This window comes from Mastomys coucha, unplaced genomic scaffold (genome assembly GCF_008632895.1).
Source record: "Mastomys coucha isolate ucsf_1 unplaced genomic scaffold, UCSF_Mcou_1 pScaffold7, whole genome shotgun sequence".
NCBI lineage: Eukaryota > Metazoa > Chordata > Mammalia > Rodentia > Muridae > Mastomys > Mastomys coucha.
Window position 1 is genome coordinate 68,062,696 of NW_022196913.1, and position 22,274 is coordinate 68,084,969.

At 44.9% G+C, this 22,274-nt stretch overlaps 1 protein-coding gene and 1 long non-coding RNA gene across 10 annotated transcripts in view; one reads left to right on the top strand and one right to left on the bottom strand.

Moving 5' to 3' along the window:
- The window catches only part of Aopep (aminopeptidase O (putative)), a 322,390-nt gene that overhangs the window by 277,471 nt on the left and 22,645 nt on the right, over window positions 1-22,274 (top strand). The window lies entirely within an intron of this gene.
- Window positions 10,253-11,785, bottom strand: LOC116081698. The gene is made up of 2 exons (XR_004114972.1): window positions 11,488-11,785; window positions 10,253-10,945 (listed from the first exon to the last, which is right to left on the bottom strand). It is a non-coding gene; the product is annotated as an uncharacterized LOC116081698 (long non-coding RNA).

Consider the following 22,274-nt stretch of genomic DNA (forward strand, 5'->3'; position numbering starts at 1 on the left):
AGAGAGAGAGAGAGAGAGAGAATATACCGCCTCCTGAGAGGAAGGGAAGAGAGCTGACTCACAGCTCTCCAGTGCCAAGGTCTGTGAGAGGGACAGTGGCTGCTGAGCTGACTCTCAGGCACTGATATTTCAACAGACAGCTCATCAGCTCAGAAGGATGGTTTTGGCTGCAGATGTACATGGTGTTACAGGGCAGTTCATTCTGAGCCCTTATGGTTAAGCTTGCCTTCAGGCCTATGTAGACAGAGTCTGGAAGGACTGCTGGAAATCTTTCAGTCCATCAGGTTAGTAGTACACATGCGACCTCCCAACATGCAGTCTCAGCACCTATTGGGCGTGCTTTTAACCTGTGCTCATGTTCTCACGAAGGTGGCAGGCAAGGCCACCTGGAAGGAAGGCATTCTGTTGAGTGTTCCAAGAGTTAGTTGTAGTTTCAGAAAGGTTCCACAGGGTGCTTTTTGTGGCATCAGGGCAACTGAGTTATAAACCTGTTGTAGTTTGTATCATTAGCTGTGTGTTCCTGCAGGTCATTCACCACTGCGTGGCTGTGTCCTTGTGGGTTGCAGACTTCAGCCTACCAATAAAGACATCCACATGAGCATACTGTAGTCCACCCTTGTATTTTAAGTGGGACATTGTATCAAGGCTTCCTCACCCAAGTACATGTATTATGTGTGTTAGGTTTTCTAGGAGTTTTCAAGCTACTTTTAAAAGCAAGATACTGTTTCTCATTCTTTGAAAGCCACTGGCTCCAGGTTCCCACAGGTTTTAGACTATAACACTTAGTCTTTGGGTGGGAGAAGTTGCTATGGGTGATGGGGAGAGCTTGGAGGCTGGGGAGGGCTTGGAGGAGGATGCAAGAGACCAAAGCTTCCAGGTGGTAGAGCTCTGTCTGCCACCCAAAGTGCTCCACTTGCTGCAGATTGATTCTCTGATGGGGACTTACACTTTCCCCTGCCCTCTGGTCTCTGAACTTGGCTCCGGGCACCCTGCATTGGGAAAGCAGCATTGTCCAGCAGCCAGTCTTTATCTTTCTTCCTTTTCTCCCCCTCCTCCTCCCCTCCTGGTTGTGTTAACGGGGAGGGTGCATGCGGAAGTCAGAGGACAGCTTTCAGGGCTCTCTTTTCACCGTGGCTCTTAGGCAGGGGTTTCCTGTTTTGGCTGTGTGTGCCATACAGGGTTCCTTGTAGAATCCGAGTGGGCTGCAGGCTGTCTCCTCTCTCAGTGTTTGGCTGGCAGATATAGCATCTCTTCAGTGGCCTCTGGCACTCCTGCTCCATCCCTGAGGGTGCTGCGGCCGGTGTGCTCCGTTTCTACGTGAAAGCCTTCTCTCTGATGCTGTCCATGTCCTGTTTTCATTGGGTTCACCATGCTAAGCTTCTGCATCCAAAGAAACTAACTTAAGATTAAGAATTTTGGCCTTTCCTTTTTTTTTTTAATTATCAAAGTAGTATTGTCTGTTAGACAAAATTTTAAAAATAGGGCAAGGTTTAAAAACAAAACTTATATTATGGTTGCCTGGTTATTCAGCTTTTTATTCTGAATGCTTTACTGTTTTAAGTCTTTTAGGGGAAGTAATTATTGGAGAAGGATGGGAATGTGTTTTATATTTATGACTTTTTTTTTCTTTTACTTCAAAGGTAGTTTTCCCAAGCTCCTTTTTATTATTTAAATTAATCAAATTCAATGATGTTTTTAAAATTCTGCTTTTGGAGAAGATTTGTTCTGTCGCTTTCGTAGAAAGTGCTTCGTCTGGCCATGAATACTGGGGTTCAGCACTTGCTGCAGCTGTACTCCTGAAGTTCTGGGGACTTGGACAGATGTCTGTGAAATTATCCCTTGTCCTGCAGTGGATCTCTGTGGATGTAGGACAATCTCGGGAGAATCCTGCAGGATCGGGATGGAGACTGGCCTTGCAGATTCATTCCTTGTTTGCCTGTGACTTTTCTGTAGTGATGTCAGTGTGAAGAGCCAGGCAGCCCTCTTGTTTTTCCTCTTCTCTAGGTACTTGAATTGAACTGACATCTGTTGCAAGATGTGAGGGGACTCTGTGAGCCACCCAGCAATGAGTGTGTTTAGTGTGTAGTCACAGTATGGAAATCATGGAAGACGAGCCCCTGCTTAGCAATTAACTATGGGGCTATTGCTGTTTTACTTTAAGGGCTGCAGTGAAATGGATACTGCCAACTTACTTCTAAGAAATGTGCAGTAACACAGCCTGGTCCTCTTTTCTGGCTTTTATTAAAATGCAAATAGCTTAAACTTCAAAGCAGCATAATTGAATCCTTAAAGAAGTAGAGCCGACACTTGGCCTTTGCTGTGGCGTTTTTATTCCATCATCTGGCCTGGCTGGCTTTGCTGACCAGCTTTCTGTCTTGACTACTTGGTTGGTTATGATGGAGATAAGAAGTGTGGATTCATGGTGCCGTAGAGAGACACACTGCCGTGAAGGTGCTGGGAAAGACCATGCTCAACGGAGCTGTGCATGGACAAAGAGGCCTAACTATTTTGGCGGTTAGTTTCCTGGCATTGACCTGAAGTTCTCAGCGAAACAAAGGGAATGTGCCTCTCTGCCTCTGCTCCTGTTAGTTTCAGAAATAAATGTCATGAAACCCAAGCAACCCTCTTCTTCTCCCAGACACCAAGCAAGGCATTTTCTGCCTCTCATGCCCAGAGTACTGGGTTGTTATTTTTAGCTCTAGAGGAAATTGCTAACTGATTACAGCCTTGCCATCCGTCGGAGCCTGAGAGCCCAGTTCTGTGTGTACACCTGGCCATGGTGGCTGCTAGACTGTGGAGTTACTGTAGTCAAGATGAGTCAGGCTGTAAGGACAGATTGCTAGAACTTAGAACTTAGTACTTTAGACCCAGCTCTGCCTCTTGCAAGGCAGGGCGTTGAAGCCAAGCTTCCTGAACTGCCCAGATCTCATCCTCCAGTGTCCCTTCAAAGCTGCGCTGCATCCTGTTTCAAACGGAGCCATCACGTGGAACCCGTCTTTTGACTCTCCCACTTATCTGGGGAACCATCCCGTGTATGGACTGTGCCACAACTGAGGGGCTTTGATGTTCCAGAGTCCCGCCCCAGCTTTTGAATGCATGTGTTTCTGCTAAAGGCGTGTTTTTCTCATGCTTATGGGGGCCGTGGAGAAGTCTCTTACTCCTCTGTAGCTTTTTGTACTCTGTGGTTTCTCTCATCCTGTTACATTAACCATAACACAAAAAGGACCCTGATCAGAAAGAACATGTCCCAGAAAATCCAACTAACTGCAGAGCCCAGAAATCCTGCAGGGTGACTCTGCATCTGGAAATGCATGCACTGCCCTGCATGTTCACGAAAACCCCACAGTCTGGTTTCTGTCCAGCTGAAGTCCTCCATTTTCAGATCTCTCCAACCTGGAGCTTTAGCTACCTCTGCCAGCAGACAGCCTGTTAGAAAGCTCCACTTCTCCAGGAAACGTGGCACTCAGATATATTCTCCATGAAGTAAGTCCTGCCACTCGGGAAACCCCAGAAGTGAAGCCAAGGTGAAATCTAGAGGTGGGTTCCTGTGTGCTCCAGTAAATGTGGGTGGCACTGTTCCTACCAGAGGTTCCAGACTGGAATGAACAGAGCCTGCAGTGAGGGCCTGGTTCCCATGACTTATAGTATGCCCGGGGGTTCATTCACAAGACCTCTTAGGGCACAATCTATAACTAGCAGTATTGGTTATTGTCTCAGAAGCAGCAGGTGGACCCTGCTTGACTGAGTGGAGCCAGCTGAGTGCTGTTGCTTCTCAAGGTTCTCCAGGGTCTACTCCTGAGACATTCCCAGGGTCTAATGAGTAAAAGGTATACAGCATACACATGGTGCATACAGCAGGCACCGAGGTTTTCCTAGTATTAGGTCAGGTTCCAAAACAGGAAAGTTAATTAATTCTAGAACACATGTATACCTTGCACAGAGATTTCATTTAGAAGCAATACAGTGGGATACATACTCAATATGGCTAGGAAAGGTGCCTGCAACTGCAGCCAACACAGTTAACTAAGAATAGCTCAGCCTAGTGTGCTAATTATGTCTTATACTGATGACGTGACATGGAAGGTCTTACAGCAGGTCACAGAGTCCAAAGACTGGGAGAGTGGAAGGGCAAGCCTGACACACCCTCACTGCTCCTCCCTCCTGACATCGTTGCTGTTCTTCCTGGTCCCTCCTAGAGTGGGACAGCTCCTTCCATTTTCACCTCACATAGTGACCCTCATCTGCCCCCACAGTGAGCTGACTTCTCGCGCCTCCCTGTGATGGGTAGCCTGAATGTGCCTGTCAGAGAATGTTGCTGCAGGTGAAATTCCAAAACTGCTTTCTTGTTTTTTTCAAAAAAATTTCTTCAGTTTTGATTATGTCTATGTTTATGAGTTTGTACATATGAGTGCAGTGCCTGTGGAAACCAGAGAAGGCCATCAGATCTCTTGGAGCTGGAGTTACAGGTGGTTGTGGGTCACCCAATATAGTACTTGGGTTTTCTGCATAGAGTGAAAATGCTCTTAACCACTGAGCCATCATCTCTCCAGCCCCAAGTTTTCACTTTCTGAAGAGATAAAATGCTAGATTCATTATAATTATCATCAACTAGTGGATTATTCTACTCAGTATGCACCTTTCACCAAAAAGCCTGTATGTGAAGTTTTGACATTTAGAAATGTAAGCTTTAACAGAGGCTTCAGCAAGATCCAGCAGTCACAATGCAGGTGCTTGTGTTTTCTTTTCTTGGTTCGGTTACTGACATGGAAGTAGAAGTTGAAGTATCTCTTTGGCTATGAGTCGAATGCAACTATGTAGTTGTGTTGTGGAAATGATTTTTTGGGCCTTATTTGTAAGTGTCTAAAATGAGAGAGACACAGGCCATTATGGTCTTGGCTGTAGGCAGTCAACTCTGCAAGTGTGTGGTGAAGGCTAGCATGCCAACCACTATGTAAAACCAGTGTGGTGTTCGGTGGTGCCACGCCACCGCTGGGTCAGACGGTAATTGCTGAACTCGTTGCTGTTGAACAGTGGAAGACATGTCTAGGTACTGTAGCAGTGACTGAGATCTGGTCACTTTACAGGAAATCTTCACATATAAATTTTGAAAATGAGTATAGAAGTTGAAGTACATGATGGTTCTAGGCAGGAACTAGCAAAATTCACATTGTATATGAAGTTAAATGCCCTAAATTCCATGTGTGCACATCTAAAATTGTGGCAAATGGGCATACTATCAAGTTCCACTCTTTGCTTAATCCTGAGGAAATGTTTAATTCTGCATGTTCTGTCACTTGTGTGTGAAGTCATTGAACAGGAGAAGATTGTGTTCTGAATGACATGCTGAAGACATGTGTTCTAGTAAAAGTTTGTTGTGGAGTCCTGGCATTCCTGATGCTTCACTTACCCCCATACCTCATGCTGGGGAAGGAGTTCCAGGCTCAGCTGTACACTATGCCTCTCTGCATCTAAACTTCTGAGACAGGTTCTTGCTAAATTACCCAGACTGGCATCGAACTTGTCATCCTCCTGCCTCTCCTCCCAAGTGCCTGGTTTCAGTTCTGTTTGGAACGCCTGTTCTTTCTTTGTCTTCAGAGTCAAGGTTAATAGTTGTCACCTTGCCTATATTTTTATTAGGCTGTTTAGACAGTAGATTGAACAGTGATTCACAAAGGAGTCCCTGCATTCTCCATGCATGAAATTTGGTATGTCACACAGTGTTAGGGAACCACAGGATGGACTGCCCTGGTAAGCCAGGTTCTGGTACAGGTCGGACAGATGAGGGAGTGTGAGAGCATGCTGTATGTGTGAGAAGCAGATGTGGGTAGAAGCATCATGAGGGCTGAGACTGAAACAAACATGGGATAAAGGTGAAACAGTTTTGAAATTCTGTTTGGATAACTAACTTCCTCAACACACTTACTGGCTTGTGAGGCCAGGTTGGGCAAAGGCACTGGGGGCAAGCTGTGAATACCCTCCTGTTTCCAGTAGGGGGAGGTGGGACAATTGCCTATGCTTTCACACCTGGAATTCTGCTTGACTAGAGCTATACTGAGAGAACACAGACTGTTGGGTGCTGAGGCCACGTGGACCTTGCCAGGAATTCCTGCCTAGGGGTGGACTAGACTAGAAGAGTTTTGGCTTAGGTAGGAATCTGGCCTAGCACTGAGAAGACAGGCCTGTCCATCCAGCACGTTGTTCAGTGATGTAGAAAGGATGAGTAGTCCATGATCCCCACACTCCACTGTCTCTAAACTGGGCATGACCTCTTGGTGTGTTTGGAAGGCCTGCCCTGGCTATGCATCCTATAGTGCTCTGAAGCCAGGGCTGCAGAGCATCCTGGTGGTTTGTAGTGTAGGTGTCCAAGTGGGTAGTACAAGGAAATTTCTTTATAATTCATGTGTATTTGATATTATGTTTTGTAAAGTAAATGTCTCTGATACCAAAATCAAATAATACTTACATCCCTCCACCCCTTCCTTGGTCCTCCATCATTCATTTCCCCCAGACATGCTTTCTGGGCCTTCCCTGGAGAATAAAATCTTGTGTGGAGGTCTCTAGAGACTGGGTCCTTTTGAATACAGAGGCTTGTGGGGCTATTATAGTTCCAGTCTCCCCAAGTCTTTGCTGTGGTTAATTAAAATGGCTTTTTGAACTTGTACATTGTGAACACAGAGACACCACCCTCACCCATGTGCATGCGTGTTACTCTGAGCTTGAAGGTGGCTGGAACCTTCCACTGATAGCTTTTTAGAGAAAAACTTCTCAGAGGGACATCTGTAAACATAATTAAAGTATAAAATCATAGTTCATGGAGACAATTTATCTGGCAAGCCCTACTTGCTTTTAATCTTTTCTTATATAGGAAGAAAACCCCAAGTTTTAAATGAATTCCTTAAGAGCAGCTGCCCCTAAAATGACCATCACAGTGGATCAGGGAGGAAGGTCCTTATCACCTTTAAAGGTGTTAATTTTTAAATATTATTTTATTGTTTCAAGTTAAACTACTGCTAGAGTTCCCCTCCCATTCACTGTCTTCTACCCTTCCTGTAACCTCACACTGTGCTGACTCGGACCCATGGCCTCCTTTTTTTTTTGTTACATACCGCCTTAAGTTCTTAGTTGTCCTTACGTATATGTACATATATGGTACATATAAGTACAGCCTGCTTAGTCCCTATAATGTTACCTGTGTGTATGTCTTGACCCCCTCTTGAGCTCCCCTGATTTCACCTTGAGGTCCCCTTCAAAGTCCAGCTCTTAACAAGCCAGTAGGTTATGAGTTCTGAGTGTACCACTTTTGGAGAAGTACCAGGTTACAGGAGAATTGGGGTTCCCTTTGTGGTTTATTAACCATTTCTTGAAGCCTTTCAAAGTGAGTTGCTTAGGATTTAAACATCACAATGTAATGTGCTATCTTTGACTTAAGAAGAGGCAGTGAACATTAGAAAGCTCAGGCTGGGCCTTTCTTAAAGGACCTATATCACAACTGTCAGCATGGTTTAAAGTGACTTCTGCAAAATCTCAGGAGAAATTAAAATTTTACTTTATCTAATGCCTTTGTCACAATCCTAAAGAGAAAGGTTTTCTCTTGACCTTATGTCCAGAGGATTCTCTCTAAAGCTATCCTTTGTTTAACTGGAAAGCTGATCTGAGTTCTTTGCTGGATGACGATAAGCTGTTTAATTAGCTGTGAAAGTCATCAGATGCACTGCTATGTTCAGGGGCAGAGGATTCTCTAGACTTTTTTCCATCTGGATTATGGCATATGGCAGAGGGTATTATGTACTACCACAGTCTGAATTCAAGTCTTACAGGGAACTTAACTGTCACTTCTCCTGGGACAGTAAATCCCTCCCACCCCCAGGTCTGTGAACAAACATGACCTCTTCTGTTCTGGGCAGTGTCTTCCAAGAGACTGCTGAGGGAGTGAGGGAAACACTCTCCAGAGTGGAATGAGAAACCCACGAACGTGATTGGCTTCCAGCTAGCTGTTCTGCTAGGGAGAGGCAGGCCACACCTAGGAGCTGCCGCATCCCAGGTAGGATGCCATGAAGCAGTGGAACCCCCTCCCCTCCAGAGCAACCTCAGAATTCCTAAGGGTTCACAAACTGACTTCAGTTGCTGATTTTTGCTGATTCTGACCAGCTTTCTGCCAGAGTTTCCACTGACACGTTGTAACCATGAGTCAGAGACATAGTAGGAGAGCACCTTCGACATGTTTAAACTTCACAGGACTCAAGATGGAAGCTGACTGATGTGGAAGGGGCTTCCGGCTGCCAAACCTTCCATCCACCTGTCTGTCCATAGATACTTGCCATGTGAGCCACAACAAAGTCACATAAAAAGAACATGGATTTCCTAAAGAGTAAAGTACATTCTGGAAAGAGAGGGAAAGGTCCTTGCTTCTTTTCAGTTACGGTAGCATCAAACAGGAACAATTGGGTGAATGGGCACCCCCCATACTATAGTAGGGAGCCTGCTGATTTCCAGTGGACTGCGGCTTAGCCTACACCAGGCGGTGAATTTGGGGCTTTGCTTTCTAGGCAACTTGTACACATTGTACATCTGAGTATAAGCACACACCCAGACCGGAATAAAGTTACAAAACGTGTAATGATAGAACGTACACAGTACAGCTCTTGGCAACTATAGCACCTACCTCCTGTCATGTGGAGACAGGAAAGCTGTAAATAGCCTCCCTTATTGTAAAGAGCCTAGTGTTTCTACGGTGCGGGCACAACACTGGAGAGACGGTGTCTGCTCAAGGAGCATTGTTCGCCTTGTTCCTTTAAGTAGTGCTGCATCAAGATCCTTAGCTGTTGGACCTCTTGCTGGCAAGCAGCAAGCTTAGTTAGGAAGCTACCCTGGATGCTGGGTTTCTGGGTCATTCCCACTCACCTTTTCCAGAAGGTGCTTGCTCTCAGAGGCTTCTTCTCATGGAATCTAGGTTACATCTGTCTGGGCAGGACCTTGTTAGACCAAGGCACCCCTGGAATTAATGTGAAGAACTGACCCACCTTAGGATTGAAAGAGGGGTCACCATGGACTTCCTAGATAGACAGGGGTCAGAGGGACAAGCTGTGGTTGTGTATATCTATGAACTAAAAACATGTAATAGAATGTCATGGGAAGGGGGGTTGCCTGGGGTCCGCCAGACTACTCTGTGCTATTGGAGTCTTGCTTTTCAGAGACAGTCGGCCATTGAAGATTGTCTGATAAAGATAAACAAATATGGCCAGTGGGAGGGGAGCATTAAGTTGAATTTGTTTGACAGAATTCAGGGCTCTGAGGATTAGGTAGCCCTTAGCTTCCCCCATTTGCTCCTCCAGCCATGCTAGCTGCTCAGATTATGACTCCTAAGGGAAGGAATGAGGCGTCTGCCAGTTTTACATCAACTCCTATGTCCAAAGGAGGTTGATAAGTTACTCAGCTCAGGCACACTGGTTGCCCCTGCCCCCAACCACCATCCTTTCCCTTAGCCTCCCTCTTGTAGGGTCCTCCACTATCTTAAAAGCTCCATAGACCAGTGTAGGGAGTGTCAGTCAGAGCTGGAATATTGATCTAACAACAAAGAAATATAACCCACCCTACAGTTCAAGTATTGAAGCATTTACCTGGAAGTAGCCATTTCCGTTTGGCAGGAGATACAAAACAGGAGCCGGCAGACACCATGTCTGAGTTGCCACACCATAAGATGGGCATCAACTTATGGCCGCGTGGACTGCAGGAAACATTGGGTGCCACTGTTCCCTGTTCCTTTTACTATATTGATATTTTGTCAATTTAAACCCAAAAGTTCTGGGCTCCTCCCACATTTAGCCAGGCTTAACATGCACACACATGTTTGGAAGCCAGAGCTGTGATTTGTGCTGGCAAAACAAAGCATTAACTATTAAATTATAATTAATATTAAATTATTAAAAATAAAACTTCAGAAAATAGGTAGTGACATAACATTTTGGTGTTGCTAAATGGCAATTGTGGATTATATATCTGGGGTCCTTGGGGGGGAGTGTGCTGGGGGAGAGACACGTAAGAAAAAGGCAGCCACCCGCCTGTGAGCTCACCATATGTGTTGAATTGAACTTAACTCTTCTGCATTTAATGAAGACTTCAGCCTTTAGGGGTAAATAAAACATTACTAAACAGAGACGGCTGAATATGTCTTACTGGCTGTAATAATTAAAGCCATGAAAAAAGGTGGTGGGGTTATGTTACTGATTAACTCCTAGATTTGATCAAGACACAGTTGCCGGTGGCACTCTGTTTCATGTTTGGCCTGTTAGGTTAACGCCCTGTGCCTGGTTGTGGTGCTCTGTTGAGCAGCAGACCTCCTTCTGTCCCACCCCTCTGCCCCAGCAAAGTTCTCAGCTACTAGAGCTGAGTCTGAAATCACCCATAAAGCAGCATGGGTGCAAGAAAGCTCCCTTGTAGAAGGAGTCTGATGGATTCAGGTCCAGCTGGGAATCCGTTTGGTTACCCATTTTCTCCTGTGCTGAGCCAGAAGCTAAGGTTGGTGTTGGCAATGGAGGGATTTAGATGTATCAGTTTCTTATGGGTGCTGTGACAAAGCACCACAAAGTTAGCAGTTTAAAACATTGTGTTACAATATCAGGAAGTCAAAAGTCCAAGTAAGCCTCCTAGGTTAATGGACTGTGGGTGAGGCTGCTTTCCTTTGAGTTGAGGCAGGAGGGAGCCACTTCCTTGCCTCTTACAGTTTTCATGAATTTCTTTGAGCCTCCACCTCTTCCTTCATCTTCAAAGACAGCTTGATCAGGCTGACCTCTCAGGTTCTTTCTCCTCATCTTTTTGCTAATAAGGACTTTTGTAGGGCCACTCTGCTCTAATCAGCAAGGTTAGTTGATGTGCAGCCTTAATTCCGTCTCTGATTTCATTGCCTGCTCACCTCAGAGAATCACAGGATTTCCAGGTTGTCGTCTTGCTGCGCACCACAGTGAAACATGTATGGAAAAGAAAAGGCAGTGAGTTAGAAAACCTGTACAGCTAATGCTGGCAGTGTCTGGTATCAGAGAAGACTTTGTACCAGGGAAAGTAATGTATATATACACACACGTAAACAAATAGGAAAAGAGGCCCCATGCCTTGTTAATATAATGGGGATTTCTACGTTGCTACCTAACCTGTCAGATTAGTGTCCAGCATGCTAGCCAGTCAGTAAGGAGAAAATTTAAGTGACATATAAGTACTTTCTAATTTTGGTTAAGGGAAATTGACCTTCCTGCTCAAAAGAACAATCTAATTATAGTTGTATTGATTTGTGAATAATTGTCTTGTGTATTTTTTGCAGTATGTATTTTTTAACACTTTTCAGGGAAAGCTCCATTACCATAGTGTTTTCTTAAACACACAAGCCTTCGTTAACGACCCATCTTGGAACCTTTCCATGGTAGGACTGCTCTGTACACGTGCTTCTATATTAAGAGGCTTTGCTTTCTCTTCTCTCTGGGTCATCTCTTTACAGACCTTGTCTCTGGCCACAAAGTGGTTCCTGGAGCAGTCGGGTAGCCTTTGAGCTGTGAGGCAGTCTTCATTTGCACATGGTGGAGCTGCATCAGTTAAACTGTCGCCAGACTCCCAGGAAGCACCCCTGAGATAGACATGACATTTGCCTGTAATGGTTGTAAAATTAATGGTGTAGGTTTGTAAGTGCAGTGGCTTTGATTTCTCTTTTAAGTTGGACAATTTCCACTTTTCATCATTTAGCTGCTAAGAGTAACTGCTAATGGGCCAAGATGGAAACCTTGATCCTACTAGGAGACAATGTACATTACTTCCACACTGTGCTGGGTGAGGGCCTGAGGAAAGAAGCCGTCCCAGGTTTCCCCTGAGCTCAGGAAATCCCAGCAGATGCGATTGCCACCGGATAGTTCTCAGCTGGTGAAATAGGAGAGCTGCCGACTGAAATGACTGAGGATAAACCCCAGAAAGTAAGAGTTGTGTCTCGCTGGGTAAGACTACTAAGGGCCTTTCCTGCGTGATTCTGGAGCCCTGCTGTAACAAACACCTCGAGGGGAGGCCCAGAGCGAGTCTGGAAAGGGGAGGTACCTGCCTTAAAGGTGCTGCCCTCCGCCGCCCGCCCACTCGCATCCAAGAGAGTGGAAGTTCGAGAAAGGGAGCCAGGCCATTGTGCGCTCACACCCAGAGCCAAAGTGGGTCTTCAGACCCACAAACGCAGGTCGCAGGTCGTCATCTCTACGTTGGAATGTTGGGTTTTGCCTCAGCCCCAGTTCCCTGGACTGTGTCAGTGCAGTACTGTGCTGCCCCGAAGTCTGGCAGGTTCCAGAGGCGGTGCCGGGTGACCTGATACCCCAAAGCTCTGTTAGAGGTGCTCCCACTTTCGGATGTTCCACATCATAGCCGTGTCCTCCTCTAGCAGGATCATTGGCTTCTACTTTTTGTCCTGCACTCTCCTCAGCGCTTAAATGAGATGACTGGGAGATGCAGGTAGCCTGCGAAGAGGGGGGCGGGGGAGGGAGAGATAGATCCCGACCTGCGGGGGTGGGGGTGGGGGGAGGCCCCGAACCATTCTTTTTTTTTTTTTAATTAAAAGTTGCATGGACCAACGCAACGCCTCTGGTTTGACTTCCATCAAGGGAAGTAAAAATTATTTTTTAAATAGCTTGAACTGATAACACTAGGACCGTTGAGATGCTCTTACATCGCCATGTGACTGCCCTAGGGATCGGACCCGAAGCTTACTCTTGAGAGTTCAATCTTCAACAGACTTTTGCTTTTAAAATCAAACCCTGAGCATTGGCACAAGCTGCTTAAAGTCAACCTTTACAGGAACATTTTGGGGAGTTCTGTAGAGCTTCTCACCCTTGTCTCTTTGTTGTGTATTTATATTGTTTGCTTTTTCAAACTGAAAACTACTTTGAGAAATTATCATTTTTAATGATCCTTGTTATTTAAAATATTAACATTCTTAATAAAGAAAAGGGCTCTGTCTTGCACAAAAGATTAATTAGCTAAAACTTTGATTTCTAAATTTGATTGAAGAATTTGGAAAAGATAAGTCTAGGGGAACTATTTTTCTCTAAAGGGGTGGTCTCCCTGACAGTTGGTCACTGTTTATTTGGCCTAGAGAGCAGGTGTTCGGGAATTCTTTCTGTATTCTTATTTCCCAGGCTCCTGGTTTTTGATATTAAAGCTTTGAGCCAAGTTAGATACGCTGATTTTGGTTTGCATTTGTCTTAACGATTTCTTTATACTGTTTAATCTAGAAATTACTTGTGTTTTGGGGTCTTTTTGTCTATCTTCTTGCTTGCATCTTTTAAAAAGACTTAAAATGATTGCTACAGTTAAGCTTTAAATTGTGCTTAGCTGCTAAACAAAAATGGTGTTTTTGTAAGAAAATAAGATGCTGTATTAATTTTCCTTAGTCTTGGGTTGTTAGATATGGACCCCTCATCTGAAACTGGAATTTACCCCAGTGACAGCCTAGAATAAGACAGAAACCGTAATTAACTAAAATTCTTAAATTTTAAAGTCTATTGTGGGCTTGCCACACTGAAAGACTTAAATAATGTATTTGTTCAGGATTGTTTAGGGTCAAGGGTTTTATTTCTTCCTCCCAGACAGTAGTTCATTGCCTGAAACTTAGAAATAAAATAAAAACGCTTCTCACAAATTTACCCTGTAAGCTTGGGGGACAGTTCTAAATGGATGCAGATGACTTAGATCAAACCACAACTGGCAGGTAGCATGCACCAGGCAGCTTTCACGTGATGCTGTATTTTTCTAAGCATTTTTTTATGGGTATGGTTCTAGCCCCTGAAATTACCCTCAGCATCTAAAATCGGAGTGAAATTTTAATACTTAAAATTGTAAATGGGATCCTGCCAGACGCATCTTGCTTGTTTGGGGGAAATCCTTATGGTTTTGTTAGCGACGTATCTTCAAATGCCCGCTTCTCCATCCTAGTACGTAACTGTGCTCGCAGTGATAATCACGTTTGAAGAAGAAGCGCTAGGGACAGAGGTGGAATGATTCTGTTGTTGGGATCGATCTATCCTCATGACCAGACTGCCAGTGGTGTGTCCTGGGAGTGTTCCTCATCAGAGCTGGTGGTAAACCCAGGAAACTTATTTCTGGGGTCCCTTTCTCCTTCCTTTTTCAGGTAATTGTTCTTAATGGTTTGATCTGAGAAGTCGGCTGTCGCCCCCACCCCCACAATCCTAATTAGCAATTATGCATATTGTTACGAGAAACGGGCAGGGCAGCTTAAACCTTCCCTCCTAGACCTTCACGTTGCTTCCGGGTGACCCAGGAGCGTTTTTGCTCCGCGGGAAAAACCAGACTGTTTTTCAACCGTTGCTTTTTCATCCCGGTTATAGCTGGAAAGATCTTCGCGGAAGTGTTCATGGGATTCTACTTTGCTAGGGGTTAAGCCCAGTGTAATGAGGGGGCCTCACTTTAGTGAACTGGAGGAAAAGTGCCACGCCAAGCCCGCCTTTGTTCCCATTTGAATCAGAGGCAGTACTGGGACTGGTCTGTGTCTTGTGTAAGTGCTGGGTGGGAGGCGAACATCTAATTAGTGGGATATTGGGGGCGGGGCTGTCAGGGCGGGGCGGCCCTGTGGATTGGCTAGCGCAGAGTGGGCGGGGCGAGCGGACCTTATCAGCCTGTGCCTGCAGGTGCAGGTCCCAGGTCAAGGTAAGGAGGCCGCGGCTCCCTTGGCTGCCCCTGCACCCTGTCCCGGACTTTGTTGCTTTGTTCTCCCGTACTGAGGGCGTTTCAACTCCGAGTGGGTTCTTGGGCGTAGGGATGAGGGCGTTCCTACTCGAAGTGCATTCCAGGGCTTCGGGATTACAGTTTCTGGCTGGTCCTGGAGAAGAGATCCGCAAAGAGACACCCTGCCCTGCGGCGGGGGAAAGCTTGAAGGACACTCCAGCAGGAAAACAGCAACTCGGTGGCTGATTCTGGCTTTGTCTGAGAATGTTCAACAGGTTAAGCTGAGGTTCTAAACAGCTGCACGTCCAGGCTCCGTTCAGATGGGAACCCAGATCAGAGCAGAGGCCGCACTCTCCTTTGACTTTTGATGGCATTTGTTTGCGTCGCTCCGCGGTGCACAGTGTGTTCGTTGTATTTTGCCTCAGCCCGTGATTATTTCTCGCAAAGATCTGAATTAAGAAGCTAAGCTGGAAATGATCCGGGGAAGTGGTTCTCAGCTTGTGGCGCTCAAGTGAGTGATTTCTAGGTCTCCTCACATTGAGGGACCTGCAGTCACCTTTCTTTTCCAGGTTATTTTGAGTTTTATTTGTTTTTGTTGGCACTTTAAAATTGAACACATTTAAGGGGTGGGTTGTGGTGTATTGATTCATGCATTGTGTGAACTACAGTCCTGCCTGACTTTGGAATAATGACCGTTTTAGTTGGCGCGTTAGCAGCAAAGTGATGGTAAGAAACTGGAGTATGTGCTGTGGTGCCTTGTTTTTTTAAAGTTTCTCTTTTAAAAACTCAGTTATGTAATTTAATTACGTAGGAAAATTTTCTCTTAAGAAGGAAACCTAGCTTCATTTCTTCCTCTTTAAAAAAAGAAATCAAAAATTGGTAGGTTCCAAGATAATTCATACAGTTCCATTAGGATCTGAGGGAGATGAAATAACCAGAACACTTAGAATGAATGCGTTAACACTTCAACAAAACAAGTCTGGACTTTTCTAAGTGGGCCCATTGTACCTATGTGAAGTGAGGCAGCAGCTGCCTAGGAACTGAGCAGGTTTGTTCTGTGAAGTTTTTAGCAGTGACCTGGTGCCCTTGAGATTTTAGGCAGCAGCTGTCTTGGGGTCACTAGCGTACCTGCCAGTTCCTGAGGAAGAACTTGCATAGCCTCAGACCCACACCTCACTATGGATTGTGCATTCCACAGCAGCACAAAGGTTTCCTGACTGCATCCAGCCTGGAGCTCACAATAGACCCCAGCCAGACCTGAGCACCTTGGGCCGAGCTTAGTTTTCCTGTGCTGGGGGTGGCTTCTGTACTTTTGCCAGTGCTTGGTCACTGTGTGAGGAACATGGTCTTGGATAGGGAGACTTGGTGAAGTTCCTGCCCCATGTGCTGCATGCACATCTGCCAACAGCAGCTTCTCCTTTATACCATATGCTGGCCCAATACGGCCTCCATACCCTTCATGTTTGCAAAACACTAATACTCGGCCTAAAGGCCAAAAGCCCCTTTCTGTGTGTTTTTTTTCTTCTTTTCCCTGAAGTTGTTTGTTTCTTTCCCTTGTATGAATAATCTTGAATTTTTCAGAGTCGATCCAGGATATAAAATGCCCTCACTGGAATCCCAGAGTGTGGGGTCAGACATGGCTCTCCTGCCTTACACACCTTAGATTACGCTATAAAGTGAGACTGCCACACTGGGTAGCAGTTGGACGGTGGTACCTAACAAGCATTTTATCCAATAACAACCGTGTGCTTTATTTTTCCAGCAGTAATTCATGTAGTAAGATTTGGCCCCCTTTTCTAACACCCTGCTGTTTGTCTGTATTTGTGGTTGGCTGTACATATATTAATGATACAGAAGAGACCAACTGGCCATTGTAGACATATGCTGGAATCTGAGGATAGTTTAGATTCGGTAGGAAAGATGGAAGAACATTAGAAAAAAATCTGGCCAGAAAGATATTTATGTTGTACAGTTCCTTCTGTGAAGAAGAAAGGCCAGAGCCAGGGACATTATTTTTTGACTTCAGATAAACAGCTAAGAGTGAAATTAATTTTGAAACTGTTTCAGAATGATTGTACCCACACCTGAGTGTGTGAGGCGAGCCGGTCTGAGAAGTGACTTTCGTGTGTCAGGAGAGCCGGTCTAAGAAGTGACTTTCTTTGGGCTTCTGTTGCCTTCCTCATCCCTCTCCTCATGAGCATATTTTTGTGGCTTTGTTTTTTACACCGAATTTTGATCCTCGTTAGAAAATTTAGCATGGAGGCCAGGCTCTCTGGTCCTCATACGATAGCCTGGTTTCTTCGTGGACCCTCATCTTCACTAAACCTGGTCCACTGCATCCAAGACATCAGCGTCGTCCCGTACATGCTGATAAAACCTTCTAGATCAGAACATTTGAATTTGGATTCTTTAAATTTGTTCTACTGTAGAGCAAATCTTCTCTTCGGGAACCTTTGCAGCTCTGCAGCTCTGTGCATCTGCCCTCAATAGATTCATTCACACCATTAAATTGTTTATTGATGGCTCCTCTTGCAAGCATTGTCACCCTGTTACTCCATCTTGCCATGTTGGACACAGAATTCATTTTAATCATTTGACTATGAAATCTGGAGTAGGGTGGGCACATGAAACAGATGTGGTTTCAGTCTACCTTAAATTCCCTTATGTTCACTCTCAAGACAGACATTAAAATAGAGTTGTGTTTGAGCATACTTTGCCCTGTTTAAACTCAAGGATTCTAGTTTTTGTGATACAACTTTGATGGTGGTGTTTTCTGTAGGAGGTGGGCTTATTCTGCACATTAGCACTCATTCAGAGGAGGCACGGCCTTCCAAAGCGATTGCAGCTCTTGTCATGAGTATGAGTTCCTCAGTTCTTTCAGCTTTACAGGAGGCAGAGCTAACTGAAGCAAACTCAGCCAGGAAGTATCTGGTGTCTGCTTAGTTATTTACTAAAGACAGGATACATTTGTATGCTGTGGCTACACAGGTTATCTCACTTTGACATAGTAATGTGGGAAGAGATAGAGAAATACAAGAAAAATTTCTGAGATTGAGTGAATTTTTAGTTAACTATATTTTTTCATGGAGAAAAAAAATCAGACAATATTTGTTAACTTTCTTTAAATGACAGAGCTTTGTGTGTATCTATAAGCATTTGGAAAACAATATTCTTCTGTCTTTAAATCTTGGTCTTCCATTATTATATGTGTGCACACATAATGTACATGTGGGCACCTGTGCCATGTGTCTTCCATATGGATCTGTAGATTGAACTCTGTTTACCAGGTTTGCACAGCAAACACCTCCTTGCACAGAAGCAAGTTTATCTATTTAACAAGACTGTCACCGACCTATGGGTGAAAGTACTGAAGCCAGCGAACGCTGTTCCTGGTCATGAGCATGGCGATTCCGCTGTATGCCTCTTTAGGGGAGCCGCACGTAGCTGGGCCTGCGTTTTAGAGGCTGCGGGTTGCCTTCTCAGCACTTGATTCACAGATGCAGCCTGCACTCCATAAGGCCTGTATCCCTTCAGTAATTCATCAGGATTAAGAAAATATTTCAGGCTGTGGTGTAGGGAGAAAAAACGGAAAGAGCGTGTGGGTCGCCCAGAACTGGACTGGGGCTTGGAACTTCCTTCTAGGTCTTGAGAATTTTTTTTCCTTGTCATGGAAATGTGGCTCGATTGTACTTGCCTAGCATGTATGCATGTACACACAAATATGCGTGCACACAGAAACACAGGTGAACACACATGAATGCGCACACACACACACGAATACATGCACCCACAAACCCATGCACACGCCTGGGCCTACACATTCCTTGCATGGTGGCACATGCTCATAATTTCAGAATTCCAGAAGTGAAAGTAGGAATATCAGAAGTTCACTGTTATCTAACCTTTGTTATGTGGGAGATTACAAGCCAGCCTTGGCTACATGGGAACCTGTCTCAAAAAGAGGAAAGGCATATTTTACCCAAATGTTGTATATTTTATGCTGAACTCTTCTCTCCACTGATAACAGCTCTCACCATTTCACTGTATTGGAAGCCCCTACGCCTTCTCTGTAATAGCTGTAATATCCACTCTGTAGCTACAACACTGTATTTTAACTCAGAACTAGCTAAAAGGTTTGGTAATGGAAATGCATTTATTCCCATTCTGGACTTTACATTGAGATGAATTGGTGGATAACAAGAATTTAGAATTTTGATATCACTGCTTATAAATTAGAAGGTCAATTTCATCAGAATCTGAACACGAGAAGTTGGAAGTACTCCCTGATAATTCAAGTGCTGTGCTTTGGGAGTCCTTTGGCAGGACGGAAGATGGCCTGAAGCACTCTGAGACTTCTTGTTCGAATCGGTTCTCCCCTAGGCAGGCAGAGGCAAAACCTCAAATGTTTCTTGCAAAATCCTTGGAAGTTTTTAATTTGGGCATTTAGCGTGATTTAGTTTCTAACGTACACAGTGGCATAAAATACTAGTAGACACATGGTGGTAGGATCCAGCTGGCCCTGATGGTCTGCTTTCCTGTACTTCACAGAATATGCTTTACGTTACATTGCACGAAGCATGGGTGATACTTCTAACAAAGGTGCAAATAATAGCACATTTGACAGTTTGGCTCTCTCACTTGGAAGCATGGTGATTCTCTGTACCACAACCCATTTCAGCTCCCACCTGCTCTTGGAGGCTCTCACAGTCTTTCATCTTATGGTAGCAGTTTAAAAGGGCTGTAATCAAATGATGATTTACAAGTTTACATATTATCTCAAGCTATTAGTAATGTGTCTCAAACATCTAATATGGATTCTGCGAATATTTGTTGCTACAGTGGTTATTGCTAAGTGTAGCTCTGAAGATGCTTGATAGCCAAAAGTAACTGACACTATTAGGAGTGTCTGCCTGCCTGTTGGTTGAGTTCTATAGTTTGAAGAAAAAAAATATTTTCACTCTTCATTAGTTGATAACCTTCATTTGCTAGCAACCTCCATTTTACCCTCAAAATAATGCAAATGACATTCACATTCAGTGTTCTATCTAGTCTTGCGTTTAGGCAGTTCTTTAAAATTTGATTAAAACAAAAACCGATGCGGAGAATGGTTTTCTCTGCTGCCTCCAGCAGCAGCAGCAGCAGCAGCAGCAGCTGTTTCTCTTTAAGTTTCTAATGCATGGAAGGCACTTTAGTTCTATCCGGAGGTCCCGCAGACATTACCCATGAACACAGAGCAGGCTTAATACGCCTCCCATGCCTGTTGTGTGCATCCCAACAGGGAAGGAAGCCCTTTCCTGACAGGCAGAGAAGACCATGGCTTCCTCTGGCTCCTGTTTCTGTTTCTGTCTGGATCCTGAGGAAATAGAAGTTCCTGCTCTTGCCTGGGGAACTTCTCTCCATGATACCATTATCTCACGCTATTGGCAAGAATCTTATAAGTGAAGATTCACTCAGTCTAGTTTTATGTTAAGTCTCGGAGCAGTGCCTGTCTTCCTTCCGTCCACCCGTGTCCTTCACCTCACCATGGACCTGAGTAGGTTTCCTTCAGGCCTGCAGGGTAGTGGTTGTGCTTCCTGGAGAAGGTAGCAAGAAATTTTCCAGATTCTGGTGCCTTATAAAATGAAAAGTGTTTTATATCTGTGAGGTCACCCTCCACCTTCTGCACGTGACTCTCAAAGGTCAACAGCATTCTGCCCTGGACCCTGTTTGGGTTGAATTCCAGCCAACAAGTCTCTAGCCTACAGGAGAATTTGAGATTTTTCTCCTTCCCCCATTTCTTCTGTTTTGTTCTGTGTAAACAGTTCCTGCCAAAGTAACATAGACAAATATAGCAGAGAATGCTTTTCTGGAAGATGCATGCTCCCAAAGCATTTTTTAACCATTTTTGGGAAGAATTGATCGTTCTGTGCGTTTCAGACAGACTGAAAGAGGCGGGGAAGCTGTTGCTATAATGGAAGTGACATCATACATTATTGCCCCATTGATCCGCTTTTAGTCTCCAGCCAGGATAAAAGGAAATGGCACCAGGGAGGAAGCATGCTTCATTTCGGCTCAGATCCCAGAGTGATAATGGGGTAATAATAGAACTCACGCCACTGTCAGTCTGTGGCTGCATTAGTCTCAGGCTCACTCTGTCTGGAGCCGCACTGACTTCCTTCCCCATGCAGAGGCTGCTGTGCTCCAGCTGGGCGGCCAGGGAGGGGCTCAGGGCTCCCCTTGGCCTTCAAGGCATGCCAGCTGCAGCCCTGATGTTTGTGCCTGTGCAAGCTTCATGGAGACTTGTCGTGTCTGGGAGGTAAGCCTGCTCTTCTGCATTGTGCTGTGCTAATGGGAGAGAAAGTGGGGGCTGCAATTGTATGGATGGATTGTCCTCTGGGAGGGAGTTCAGAGTGACATCCACCCCTGCCTCCTGTAAAGGCACTGGGGCTCCTAGAAGAGCCAGGGTTGGTTTCCTTTGTGGGGTTGGGAATTTCACATTTGCTCTCCAGGAAACTTAAAAACTGTTCAGACTTGTGCTGCTTTCCTCGATTTTCAAATTGTGAGGGTGGGGGCGAACGAAGTTAACTTTTTTCTTTGTATATTTCTTCAAAATTAACAACTATGAAATCTTCGGTGTTAATGGCAAGAATATAGACTTCCGTAGTCCTTAATAACGTGTGTACTTGATTGACTTCCTGTTACATCCTGCCCCGTGTGTTCACTTGAGTAAGTTTTACAGCCTGTGCCGTTGTTTTCAAGTACCATTTGATCTGGGCATCTCATACTCCTATTTTGTCTTGAGTTTCTAAGGCAGATGCATTTTTACAATACTGAGGCCTTCCCTATGTGGAAATAATAACATAGATCATTGTTTGTGAAAAGAAAGAATTTTCTCTCCTTTTGCAGCTGAGTGGTGGGTACGAGCTATCAGTCTCCCAGCATGTATCACGCTGGCTGGCTTCCCTGGGGCCTGATACTCATGGACACCATAGTACATCAGACACCGTCTGTGTCCCTTGCAGTACCCCCATGATAGATAGCACACAGTTAATGTGACAGTTCATTTGATTCCCTGGGAGTGGATGTGGGCTAGCTCCCTGTGCCAGCTGCCAGGACAGCCGGCCACACAGCACTACCTCCCTGCTCATTTGCGAGTTTTTGAGATCTTTCAGTCACTTTGCGATAATCGTGTATTATTTCTTTTCCGCTGAAGGGTGGCTTGATAGGGAGCAAATATGTATTTTACAAAGAGATGTTCACGCTATTAGAATAGTTTTGCTTTAACACATCCTCTTTTCAAGTCTGTAATCCCTTTTTGTGATATAATATTTACTTGTGAATAAATGATGGTTTTATTATTTGTGGCTGAAAACAGCGTGGGGCACTGATTTGTCTTTCTGCATTGTTTAGAGCCTACGTTTTCCCATGAATTGGAGAGCCAGGTGGCTGTAGGTTGTTTACTAACAGAGTGCTTTCTTCCAGTCTGTTCTACAAAGGCCAGACTAGCACAGATCTTTCTGCATTAGGGAGGAATGTTCAGCGTCGCTCTGCCTTCTATCCTGCCTGCCTCTGAACAAGCCTGCTCTTGCACGAGGGTG